Source organism: Protopterus annectens, chromosome 8.part0 (assembly GCF_019279795.1).
Source record: "Protopterus annectens isolate FY-2018-M chromosome 8.part0, PAN1.0, whole genome shotgun sequence".
Taxonomy (NCBI): domain Eukaryota; kingdom Metazoa; phylum Chordata; order Ceratodontiformes; family Protopteridae; genus Protopterus; species Protopterus annectens.
Window position 1 is genome coordinate 437,609,191 of NC_056741.1, and position 12,282 is coordinate 437,621,472.

The 12,282-nt window shown below is 37.1% G+C and overlaps 1 protein-coding gene across 1 annotated transcript in view; it reads right to left on the reverse strand.

The window, feature by feature from the left end:
* The window catches only part of LOC122808857 (protein S100-A4-like), a 51,288-nt gene extending 41,253 nt beyond the window's left edge, over positions 1 to 10,035 (reverse strand). The window contains exon 1 of the mRNA XM_044079955.1: positions 9,890 to 10,035. The gene's annotated coding sequence lies outside the window, so the exon portion shown is untranslated. The remainder of the gene's footprint in view (positions 1 to 9,889) is intronic.
* Between the last annotated feature and the right edge of the window lie 2,247 nt (positions 10,036 to 12,282).

A 12,282-nucleotide genomic window follows, 5' to 3' on the forward strand; every position in this document is an offset into this window, starting at 1 on the left:
TCACATTTTTTTTGGCACAATCATGTTTGCACGCTGTAGCCCTATGCTTAAATGGCCGAGATCGGTCAAAAAAAAAACTTTTATTTTTAGAAAAATGAAACACTTTTCCATGCCAATGGCTATATATTTGTCCATTGGCATGCCTAAGGATTATAATACATGCTTTTATTTGAGCTGTCATGCCTCCGTTTTAATTTTTGCAGAAGTGTATTCGGCTAGTAGCCTTATACATTTCTGCAGCTAACACTATTCTTGCACAGATGCCTGCCTGCTTGCTGAATTGCTAATTCACCACATTTGCATGGCTTTCACCAGCATTGAGGTAATTAGCATTATGCAGTAGTGTCCGTGCAGGAATAGTGTAGGCAGGCTTGTGCACGTCAGAACAGTAGCTTACTGGATCGCTCAGCGGCCATACTCCGTGCAAGAACGGCTGCACTGTTCCTGCATGGAGATTTCACTTTATTGAATCCCAGGGATGGTCATTCTAAACATGATGGAATACAGATCAATGTACCAACTAAAGCAAGAATAATTATGACCACTATTTTCTCTACACTGTTAAGTGGAGAAAGTAAAAAAAAAAAAAACATTGAAAACAAATCCCTATGGCCATGATAATGACTCTGCATTGGGATGATGCAAACTCCTACCAAGCAAAGCTATGGTTTTGGGTTAGATCTAGATGGTCAGGACTGACTCCCAGTATCCAAAATTGAGGGGAAGCACCAGAGACAGCCAATGGGCTGGTCCATAGGGTCAAAAAATTAAAAAAATGAACATCTTTTTATTGTATACACACGCACACACACACACACACACACACACACACACACACACACACACACACACACACACACACACACACACACACACACACACACACACACACACACACACTGTTGTAATTTTTACAAACAGAATAACACCAATGTTTTTCTTTAAGAAAAAGAAAAATAAATACACCCATCTTGACCAGTACACAAAAATATTGGTACATATACATTCAACAGTCTCTATCCAATGAACACATGTACATCACCACTAACCTAAACAAAAATACTCTGCTTGCACAACACACGGAAAATAGTTAACTTCCTTATACTATTAAAGAAAACAATTTTATGTATGTGTTTGCATTTCATATGCATATTCCCAGTGATTTGGTAATGCTGCCATTACTCCCTTTCTCAGCTGTTTTAACTTATCTTTTCTGCTACTTTCCATAAAGCTGATTTCAGATATACATTGTGGCTACCCAGTCAATATTTTGATTACCTGCTTCAGTCAAGAGATGTCCTATGCAAGTGTCTATGCCTCACATAATAATCTAACAAAGACCAAAACCACCATGCATAGGATCTGTTGGGTTATTATCCTGTTAGTGAAGAGTTCTGTCCCATTGTCCAAAAATGCACCTGTTAAAGTAATATCTGCTCTTTGACTCTTTCCTTCATATCTATATTATTAAAACTTGACTACTACCCCCAGGGAGCTAGACGTCATCATCCTAATGGCCCTTCCAATTACATGAAAATGAAGCTACTGCAGTAAGACCTTCACACAACACGTCATTGTAGTGATCCTGTATTATCAGTACTAGGACCTAGAACCTGGGGCATAACTCAAGCCATCAGTCAGATGCTGCTTGGATTATAAACAATTGTGTAATTAGCTGCATCAGTTCATGAATGAGCAATGAGAAAAAAAAAAGTTTATTCATATAGAAAACTTAGATACCTTTCCAAGAGAGCATTTAGGTGTGGCAAGCTGTAGAAAGCTGTACAATGTGACTTACAGATCCAAGACAAAAACATCAATATGTGTTTCATCATGTAAGCTAAATCATGTAGGGATTCAAGCAACAGCTGGAAACCTGAAAATGCTAGTATTCCTGACTTACTGCTTGTAACAGGGAAGTATACTGTTATGTATAACAGAAAATAGTAAAGGCAGACACATTTACAGAAGAGGAGGCCATCAATTTTCAGAGAAATTTGTTACCGCAAGAACAAGAGGTGGGCAAAGTTCCATTTCCTACCTAGCACCCTAACAGTAGACATATTGAAGCTTTATAAAACCTTTTCTCATTGGTCAGATAAGAACTTTAGCTTCTTGAAATAAATGGCTGAAGGATGGCTAAAGGTTGCCATAGTCTTCAACTCAAATCAAACCTAAAAAAGAAAAAAAAGTATGTAAGGGAGTCAACATGGATATGACTGCTGTATAAATTAGGAGAGCAAAAAACTTGTATTCCTGACTGAATAATTTATTTATTTATTACATTTGTTAACCTGGTAGTGTCCGTCTGGGCCAGGGGCCTGTTTTAGTGGAGGCCAGGGGAGAAAAGCTCCACAATAGAACAATACAACAATACAAGCAAAAATATAATACAAGCAATAGTACAATGCAAGCAATGGAGGTTTATATACTTAATTAAGACAACCGAGGATACAAATTATGCATAGAAAAAGTAATAGTTGTTAAAGTAATAGCAGTACAAGAAATCTGGACAAAGCCTAACAAAATGGTGGCCAAAGGCCCAAAAATAGGGACATATTTTAAATATTGCTCTTATAAAATTAGAAAGTTGCTAGAGTAACAAGGTTTGTTTTAACATGCATTTTCTGAAAGATTTGAAGTCTGAAACTCAAATATATGCTGTCATTTAGTGACTTCAGTCCTCGGATCATCACAGTGATTTGGCAGAAAACCACAAATATTATGAGTAACAGACCAAAAATACGAGCCAAAAATCTGGACATTCTGCAAAAATCTGGACAGTTGAGAGGTGTGTTTTCATCACATATGCAATACCAGCATTCTAATGCTGGCATGCCCAGAACAGTGATTGGTTAAGACAGTCGCACCACCTAATACTTTGTACCCAAGATGGCCACCATCTTCTTTGCACCCTAGCTATGCTACTAGATGTAACAACTCTTCTGCTTCAAATTCTTACTGCATATAGTACAACATGCTGAATACAGAAAATGGGCAGTGTGCTTTTAAGGTTTCTACTATGACTCACCAATATGCTTAATCCTGAACATTACAAATGCTGAAAAATAATACAAGAAACAGAGAAGGACAAAAAAATTAACTTTAACATTTTGGCACACCTTCTGAACTTCTATATACCATATTGAAGGGAGAATTTTCCTAAAACAAAGGAATCATTGTCAGCAAACAGTTAGAAATTGCACTGTCAGTGATTTCCTTTCAAAAAACGACCTTGGCCTGGCCAAGATATTTGACACTATACCCTAATCAGGCATTGTTGATAAACTCAAGAGGTTAAGTATAAACTATTATGTCACGCTGTGGATAACAAACTGGCTCAGAGACAATTAGGGAGGCCGCCTCTGCAAACAGGCTAGTCACAAGTGGAGTCCCTCAGGGATCAGTCCTGGGACTGCTACTTTTTGTCATTTACTTCTCTGAAGTCAAGGCCAATTTCAAATGACTCTGGCTGACTAAATATGCAGATGATTGCAAAGTAGGAGCAGTCATAGAATTCCTCTCCAATACAAAGACTCTCCATTAAGGGTTGACACAAACAAATAACTGGTGTCAGAGCCATGGATTAAAACTAAATGCCAATAAATGCATAATAGTATCCATCAGGAAGTCAACCAGCCCTGGTAACTAATATATTAATAACACACCCCTAAGAGTTGACCCAGTAGTCAGGGATTTGGGGACACACATAGACAGTAATCTATCCTTTGACCATCATGTGTCTACAGTAGTGAGGAAATACTTCTATGTTGTGCAACATATAAGCGAATGTATGGCATCTAAGTCAAGGAGGTCATTGTTCCACTGTATTCGACATTCATCAGACCTATCACTGAGTACAATGCCCCTTTTGGTATGTACCTAACAAGGCACATCCAAGAATTAGAACATCTACAAAGGTTCCTCAGTAAAAGAATGCAGGGTGTAAGTAACATGTCCTCTGCAGATTGCCTCGTGGCCCTATCCCTCTGTTTTGTCTCCTACAGGCTGTTGAGGGTATATCTATTCCTGGCACACAAAGCATTGTCAGACCCCACCCTCAAGGACCTCCTTCACATCCACAAAATGAACAGCACAAGAATTACTAATTCTAAGACTTAAACCTTGCCTGTGATCCAAATAGGACTTGCTGGAGAGGCAGGCATATATCTCACAGACTACCCCTTCTCTGGAACAAGCTCACCATCCATGTGAAGCAGAGTTCCTCCCTAACCCAATTCAAGTGTAACTTGGACAATTGAATTGAAAACAGGAAGTTCATTCCTGGTTTGGCACATATGTCTCTAATGGATACAGACAGCCTGTAAAGGGTTTATTTCCCGGGGTCACTGCTTGCAAATGTTTCATCTCCCAAACCCCTGTCTGCACTTATCAAGGGTACCAGAACTTGGAAGAGATTTGGGATGCATAGCTGGGCTTAAAAAAGGCCCTTCTGGTCGTTAGCCTAGTACACATCTATGAACCTATGAACCTATGGCCTGCAAATATTATTACTACTATGGTATAACACAAAACAAAAAGATTAACATTTTACTATAATAATGAACTTACTTCAATTAATTTGCTCTTTTCCACAGTCTATTCTATTCTTTTCAGGGTTGTATGTGATTTGACACCCATGTGGGCACACAATAAGCATAATCCAGTGGCCATTTATGGAGAGTATGCCAGTCCGTAAGACATACACACAGATAAGAAAAAATTGATTATACTAATTTCTTCTACCTACATGTATTTGGGATTTGGGTGAAAACTGGAAATTATGGCAACTACTCATGCAGATATGTTGGAGACATGCAAAATTCACACAGTGCTTAAAGCTGGAGCAGAATTTATCAAAATCCATGCTATCTTAATTAAACTTGCATCAGGAAAAAATCACAAAGCCTTTAACACATATCTTTAACATGTCATTAACAAATGGATCTGTTTCTCAACAATTTAAACATTCATTCTTTACTCCCCTTCCCAAAACTTTATCCCTTAATCCAATGAACAACCAGAGACCTATCTCATATTTATCCCCCATCACAAAAATGTTTGAGAAACTACTACACAAACAACTTGTTAAACACATTAGTAACTATGGCTTGATCTGTGACCAGCAAGATGGTTTCCATAATTCTTTCAGCACTACAACAGCCCTTCTTACTTCCACTTTTAACATTTACAACATCAGGGGTGGCCTTTTACCCACTGCTGTCTTCAATGATACGGCTCAGGCCTTTTAAATAATTAATTGTGATCTGTTATGTGGCAAACTAAAAAGGTTTAACTTAGGAGAAAATACTATTTCCTAATTCTCAAATTACTTAATAGAATCTTTCAGATGCTCCCTAACACTTCCTAACACTCCTTCTCCAGCACTAGTACATTCTGTACTGGAGTTCCTCAAGGATTGGTTCTCGGCCATCTGCTTTTTTCTATATTTATAAACAACCTCACCTTACAACTTTAACTAGTATTAAATTAGTCAGGTATGCAGATAGCATTCTCCTTATAGAAAGAAGTAAAACAGCAGACAACCTGTAATTAAATCTTCAAGAAACATTCTCTCTCTCCTGTGTACATGGGGCACTAATAACAAATCTTTGATTAACCTCAAGAAAACAAATGTCATACTGTCCTATAACCCTTGTAAAACTTCCTGTCTAAAACAAATTATTCTGAAAGATAACAGTAACACTTCCATCCCCATTGTAATCAAACAAAAGTATCTAGGGCTAATCCTTAATCCATCCCTAAACGTGAACACTCACAATGATTTAGTCTCCAGTAAAGCACTATCCAAGCTTCAAGCATACTACAGGATTCCTCACCTTCTTACTTGCAGGGCCAGGACAGATTACCAAGATAGAATACAGCCTTCCAATTATATATCTTCATTCCTCATATAATATTCACAAACTTCAAACTGAAAATAAAATCGGCAGTTTTTTACTCCTAGCAGGCCAAATCAATCAACACTGCCTTGTTCCGCAGAAATTTAAATAGCTGCCTAGTCCCAGGCAGGCCTCTCTCCTTCCTGGTTCTCTCCTTTTCAAAATCCAAAGATCAGGTTACTGCCCACCTTTGAGGTAAAACTATCCATTCGAGAGCCAAACTACTCTCTTAGACATACCTAGCAGAATGCTATCATTATAAGGAGACCATCAAGATGGTTTGGTCATTCTTAGAATTCAAAAACGTGTTAAGGGCACATCTGAAAAGAGGGCTAGGAATAATTGCTTTCGAAACTCTGGCTGACTGGTTGGCATCTACTGTTGTTTCAGCTGGCAAAAGGGAAACATGTAATATTCTTGAACAGTTTCACTCCCCATGTATAATTATTCTAATCCCAGTGCTATCTATTATAATCACAATGTCTCATGTCCATGTAGTACTTTATAGAATATTTAGTTAATGACCAATATTTAATTATACAACTGTACATCTACTCTTTGTATATTATTATCCGTATTTTCACCCTCAGATGTGTTTACCATTTTTATTATTTCTATTTGTTCCTATATTGTAAGTTAAAAAGGTAAGTAGACCAGCCCAGCCTCCAATAACAAAAGAAATATAAATAAAATAATGATCGATTAACTGATTGCTTGAATATAACATTTATTTTTATATACTAGAATACATGTAAAATTTATGCTGGTATATCTCTATTTTTTAAGATGGCAGATGAAATAGAAATATTTTGTCTTTCTGCAACTCTAAACATTGTATTTTGTGTATCATTTCCATCCAGTTTTATATAATTTGTTTTTAAAGCATCATTACCAACAGCCAACTGCCTCTACTGAAACTCACTGACACCCTTGTCCTCAGCAGTTTCCCACACTGTGATGGCATCCTAATGAGACTCACTCCAGGAGGGCCTTCCTGCAAGAGACCACTACATGGGGGGGGGGGGGGGGGCTGCCACATACCATTGAATAGGATTGGACCAAGAGAGGATCAGCCATACAGAGGCTTGTAGTGAGCTTTTCTGTTTCTGGTCTTACTTCTTGACATTTGATGGGTTGTGCAATGATATTGCAAAGAAAATAACCTCACCTACATGGTGACATGTCTCTCAAACATATGCTGTTCTACACAATGGCACTGGGTCAGCATCATGTTATTTCTATAATTTTGTTAGGACTAGATTATCATGATTATGGAGCAGCTGAGTGAACATGGTTTATGTAGTAATTAATAATCTCTCTTCTTCTATCTGAACTCAAGCCTGGTGATGTAGTAAGGTGTATACCATTTTGTGTGTTTACATCATTTAACAGAAGTAACTTCTGCCTGTAGCGGGTACCAAGAACAATTACGTGATGTTAATCAAGAAATGCCTATTAGAACAGATATTGTATCACATCTCCAGCAGCCGCATAACCCACCAGTCCAACAGTGCCATGAACTGAATCGGTTGAGGGTCTGGCTTTAGAAGAAGTAGTGCAACTTATTTTACTGATGCGCACGGTACAACAGCTATTTTAAATTCAGGCATCCAAGGTACAGTATTTGGTTTTCTTCAGTCTACTTTCTAATAATACTTGCTTTTTCAGATGAAGTGTTTTTTCATAGGTTCAAGTGTGAATACTAAGCTAATGCCCTGAAGGGACATTTTAAGCCTAGACAATAACCCAGGGTTAGAATCAAACCCCGTACCTTGTGTCTATGAGGTAAAGACTTTACCCATTATGCCAAACTTTCAATTTTATTTATTTATTTTTGGATGGGTACTAGAAACAAAACCACTGGTATAAAATATAATGGTTTAAAAAATGTATAAGTATCCAGAATGTCTCAGTAGACTTAAGACAACAGTGCTTACTTTACACTGTATGGCTGTGGCTATGTACTACTGATACCTGTACTGTTTTGTTTGCATTCATATTAAAATGAAGGAAAAGAAATGCACTACAACTTAGCAGGATCTGTTGATGACTGACTGCAGTGCTATAGTCACAGCGAGCCATAATATCTCAGGGGCAACACCCATTACAAAAATCAGTAAAATAAATACACATTTGTGACTGTGAAATTCTGTTTCTATAATTCAACTCAAGAAATAATATTTTTTGTTCTCTTAGTAAACATAGTATTGTACTATCCTTAAAACTAATGCTTTTCTACTTACAAAGGCTGGTTATGGTCTCACCGTGTGGTAGCTTTCAATTTTTCAAGTGCTAGTTATTAAATACATTCACTGCAAGTAGCAGTAAATAAACAATTCAACAAAGTTTGTATTTTGTAAATTGTCTTGCTGCTTTGCTTTGATTACCAGCATTTCCGCAACATACTTACTCCCTGCTATATTTTATCCTTTACTGCATACTGTTGACAGTTATAAACCGATTGTCTATTCGCCACTTCACTGTTCATACTGTATTTCTTATGACGCATCACTTTACAGCTCCATCCTGACCTAATACCTTTTTCTTACTTATGAATACACATCTGGAAATAAATGTGTCAGCATATTAGCATCATACAAGTTTATGTTTAATTTTTATTTAACAGCTTAATACATTGTAATAGCTATTTTTAATTTTGAATGTCAATTTCCAAAGATAGTGATTACTTGTGGAAACATGTATCACATTTCTGATGTAGGCTTTTATAATAAGAAAGTTACAGACAGAGTTACATGTTGCCTAACTGCAGCTAAGTTGTCATTTACTTTGGCATATAGAACATATAATATGCTGTATTTAGAAAAGGTCCAGTTTAAACATTAACTGAACTACTGGAAGCAAGCCTTAGAATTGTTGTAGGTTTATAGGACTCTATCTCTAGCACTTTTAACATTTTTCTTTTTCTAATTTTTACCAGACTTGATCTACCAGTACATGTTGCTTTTCCCTACCTGTTGATGTCCCTAAGTTACTGATACTTCATGTATGCAACTGGTTGCTGATACTTTCCTGTATCTTATCCTATCCTTTACTGACAGTTGTGGTGGTTGTAGGGTTACCATCTTCTTACAATGTTCCTGCAAGAAAGTTGCTGATACAGTCAGTCAGTGAATCAGGTCAGGTACAAGGAATGAGCTACCCATTGTAGCTGGGTAGGACAACTGTTTTTGCCAACCGTTTCCTAATCATTTTTTCTCTGGCATGAAAAGAAAGTATTATGCATCTAAGTGACACATTAGACTCGGTTTTGAACTAAAGGTATGACTTGCTTCATACCTGAATCCGGCCCTTGTTATTGATGCTGTTTGAGAGGTACAAAGAGGGAGCTACAATTAAGGTTTTTTATCAAGTCCTACTGCATGTCCTTTATATCACAAGCATGAAAATAAATACCAGTATGTTTTTCTACATCCATCATTACTAAGACTTTTAATAAAGGCACATAATTAAATCTTTAAGTCGTCTTTTGGTATTTGCTAGTGGAGGTCCTAAGACAGTAAATCTACTTTTACATGTGTGAGGTTAAGAGGCAGTCTTTGACATTTCTGATAAATAGCAGGGGCGGCAGCTGAGACTGCTCTCTTCTGCTATCACAAAGCAATGTTTGCATGGCTTGTATGAAGCGGTTTGCTAAGGGAAAAAATAAATTCTCAGATATGAACGAAAACATGTTAAAGGGATGCACCATCTCACTTCTTCTATAACCCTGTGGCTGGGCTGCCTGACTAAACATGTCCTTATTCTTCATCTGCTCTGCTTTCCTAAATAGCAACAGGAGATTTGTGATCCTAATGTATACATGCTCATTTAAATATTTCTTAATGTTTAAGCAACATTTGTACAATTGTCATGATTCATTAGAAATAATATCCAGTTATTCACAAACATGGAAAATAACTAATCCTACAGAATTACCAGATATACAGATAAGAAAAACAATAAAGGAAATAAGAAATCACACTCACCTGTGTGGATAACCTGAGTAGAAAACTGAGAAATCAGGTTATAACAGCTGCACAACAGATTGTGCTGCGGTGTTTTATTCCTTTTTTGTTTAACACACCCACCAAAAAGCCAACACTGTACTCCCCTCCCACCAAGGTAATCCACCACAAGTTCTCCTCTCAGGTGATCTTAATATGCTGTAAGCTTGCTATTTGATACAAGTCCCTCCCTGTACAATTTCAGTACATTTTTTGTTTACTTTTCTATCCACAAACATACCCACCCATTCCAGCTTAGATTCAGACCAGTTGCGAAAGCTTGAGCTGCAGCTGATAAAGCCTTTGGCTAAGAAGGTGTAGCTGCTGCCATTCAATATATTTCAGCCTTTTATTGACCAACATGAAGCTTATTCTGTAGCAGGACTATTGTGTCTACCACAAATGTATCATTGAATATGAAAAGAAAACAAGTAAATAAAGCAAATTATGTCCTTGATATTGCAAAGCATTATAGCTTATAAAAATTGTATGCATATGTGTGTGTGTGTGTGTGTGTGTGTGTGTGTGTGTGTGTGTGTGTGTGTGTGTGTGAGTGGCTCTGTGTCTGTATGCATGTCTGTATGTCTATGCAATCCATTACGGTTACTATAGGTTTACAAAGACAGTGGAGAAAGAACTTGTATGAAATTTATTTTGTAAATCCACTATAAATAATGCACAATATACAAGTTGAGTTGACTTCTTTGTAAAAAACACCTAGAAACTGTCAGTACAAAATACCAATAAAATAATTTTAGACTGTTTCCGTGTTAAATAAGGTGTGTTTCTTCAATCGCATGTTAAGAGATAATGTCTTTCTTATTAGAACCAGTTCAACGAGTTAGGGATTAAGTTCCATTATGTATCTGTCAGTACAGAATGCAAGGATTATGTGTCACTGTTGGCAGCAAGAGATATAAAGCTGAAAGAACCTTCTAGTAATAAAACCTTTCCCTGAAAAGCCCCGCATAATGCTGTTTGTGAAATAGTGAATATTTGCTTCACTTTCATGTCCTGCATATAAAGCTCATTTCAGCAAATCTTTTTTAAGCAAGGAAAACAGCTTCTTATATTTTTTTCTGGTCTATTCTACCAGCAAGAATTTAAAAAGAATTTGCCTCCATTTTTTTTTTGTGAAATTAATTACTCTCTCTTCTCAATGCTATTACACTTGTTCTATTATTTATCAGTGATGGTAACTTGCATAAAAACATATTGTAGGATGTAAAAAGAGTTTTGCATCATATTTGAGTGAGGAGCATACACATGCTGGGTGTGGTTGATTTGAAATACTGTGGCCTGTGGCTTGCATAAAATGGAAATGGTGGTATAATTACATGGTAATAAGGAACAACTTTAGAATATACATGAGGATAAATTAGATAGACCAATTCATAAACATATATTTTAAGCCAAGAGATGCTAACTCTGGAGTTGCTGGCCTCAACTAAATTGTGAAGTTACTGGAGACAGATTATGAAAGCATGTACAGGGTAGTTACAGCACAAGTACATCATTATATGCAAGAGGTGGTAGTCACTTCTGGTAGTCATGGTGTTGCATGTTGTCCCCTTCAACTGTGCCGAGTTATCCATCAGTGTTAAACATATCATGTCTCCCACAACATAGAACATGTAGGCCACTACCGTGTCACACAGGCATCATACAGGAGTTGGTGGAGATGTGTTGTCCACATGTGAATGTCTGGGGGCTCTGTAGAGAATCTAACCCTGTGGTCACCAAGGTATATGCAGCTTTGAAAACATTAGTTAAAGGGACCTCTGAGTGACCAACAGGGGATATGATGGGTGCTTCCCAAATTTTTCTCTCAAGGATACTTCACCTGTTCCTCAATACCATGCATACATTAGAGCTTGTGTGGTTTACATGTACCAGTGAAGAGCAACTCAACAAATGCAGGCTTTTATGACATAGCCCTTTTCCTTGAAGTGCTGAAGGTAACAGTCAGAACCCATATTTGAATACATGCCCAATCTGGGGAGCAGGGACAAATGTGTCTTAACTGTAAGAGTTTCACACTGTCAACTACCAGATAGTTTGTAATGCACAAGGTGTAATATATTAATATATAATGTATCTGCAGGCCACTCAGGCAGTGCCCATGATTTCCATATGTAGCATATGTGAAGTCCATATCAGTGATTTCTGTAAAATCTTTTAACCACAGGGCATCTTATTTATGGTGCCAGATAAGTCGTGGAACAATGGCTAATAGCACCAGTGTTGGGCTAGTTACATATAAAAGTAATATGTTACTATTACTAGTTACTTTTCAGTGAAAGTAATATATTACTATTACTTATCACTTTTCTAAAAAGGTAATATATTACTATTACTAGTTACTAACAAAAGTA